Source organism: Athene noctua, unplaced genomic scaffold, assembly GCF_965140245.1.
Source record: "Athene noctua unplaced genomic scaffold, bAthNoc1.hap1.1 HAP1_HAP1_scaffold_154, whole genome shotgun sequence".
Taxonomy (NCBI): Eukaryota; Metazoa; Chordata; class Aves; order Strigiformes; family Strigidae; genus Athene; species Athene noctua.
In genome coordinates this window covers 210,001-211,391 of record NW_027437626.1, presented here as the reverse complement: position 1 = coordinate 211,391, position 1,391 = coordinate 210,001, and the positions used below count along the sequence as shown (strand labels likewise).

General features: G+C 77.1%; 1 non-coding gene across 1 annotated transcript; it reads left to right on the top strand.

Annotated features, from left to right (window-relative positions):
• Positions 1–641: 641 nt before the first annotated feature.
• LOC141955315 (5.8S ribosomal RNA) lies at positions 642–794 on the top strand. The gene has a single exon (XR_012632482.1). It is a non-coding gene; the product is annotated as a 5.8S ribosomal RNA (ribosomal RNA).
• Positions 795–1,391: the final 597 nt, after the last annotated feature.

The following is a 1,391-nucleotide window of genomic DNA, read 5'->3' as shown; positions in this document are numbered from 1 at the left end:
GCGTCGCGTCGCCGTCTCGGGTTCCGGCGGTTGGCCGTCCGTCCCTGTCTCCGGTGTGGTGCGGCGGCGGCGCCGCGCGGGCGTTCCCGGCGTCGGGGCGAGAGCCGGGGTTTCGGGGCCACGGGGGCAAGGAGCCGGCTGTCGCAGCGCGCGGGCGCTGGGCGGCGCGGAGGCGCGCGCGGCGCGAGCGGGGCGCCCCCGCTGGTCGCCCGCGCGGCGGTCAGCGTCTGTGGTTTCCCCCCTCCGCGCGAGCGAGAGGCGGGTGCAGGTCCGGGCGCGCGGTCGGACGCGCCGCCGGCCCTCCGTGCGGAGGCCGGGCCGAGCCCGGGCGCCTGGGCCGCCTCCGAAGCGAGCAAGGTGCTTGTTGTTTCCCCAGGTCGGTCGGGAGCGCGGGCTCCCCGGGCCCTTGCCGTTCGGAGCTTGTTTCACCCTTCCCTTCCTTCCCTCCGTTGTGATGTCGGTACGGTCATCTGAGGCGAGGCGCGACCGTCGCCCGCCGGTCGTCGCGCGCCCCCTCCGCGCGTGCGGAGGGGGGCGGTCGGTCGGTCGGTGGGGCGGCGGTCCGTCGTCCGAGAAGGGGGCCGCTTTTGCGGAGCGGTCCCGGCCCCTCCGCGCGCGCGGGGCGGTGCCGAAAGGCAGACAACTCTTAGCGGTGGATCACTCGGCTCGTGCGTCGATGAAGAACGCAGCTAGCTGCGAGAATTAATGTGAATTGCAGGACACATTGATCATCGACACTTCGAACGCACTTGCGGCCCCGGGTTCCTCCCGGGGCTACGCCTGTCTGAGCGTCGCTTGACGATCAATCGCCGGCCGGTGCGCCGTCCCTCCCCGCCTCGCCTCGGCGGGCGGGCGGGCGGCGTCCGCGGCGGCGCGGCTGGGGTGCCTCGCAGGCCCGTCGGTGTCGGCCGAGGGCCTTCGTCCCCCTAAGTGGAGACTCGGGGAGCGCTCCGAAGCTCCCCGCTCCCGGAACGCCCGCTTGGCGGAGCCTCGTCCCGCCGGGGCCGGGCGGCCCGTTGGTTCGGTCCGGCCGGGTCGGGCGCGGCGGTGGGGAAGGGCCGAGGTGTCGGGGGGGGAGAGGCGCGGGCCTCTTCCCCGGCCTCCTCCCGCGCGGGCGGCTGTCTGCGGGTGGGTACCGCGGCGGTACCGTGCCGTGCTGCCGCTCGCGTGCGGGGCGTGCGCCGTGGGAACGGGGGTCCTCCCCGTCGCCACTGGCCCCCCGCCTTCTTCTCCCTTCCCCGTCGTAGCCGCCACGCTCCGGGCGGCGGAGGCCGGGGGTGGGCTCGGTGGGGGGGGGTGCGGCGGCGGCGGCGGCGGCGGTGGTTCGGGGGTTGCGGCTGCGGCGGCGACCGCGCGTGCGGTCGGCGTCGGGCCCGGCCCCCCCCCTCCCG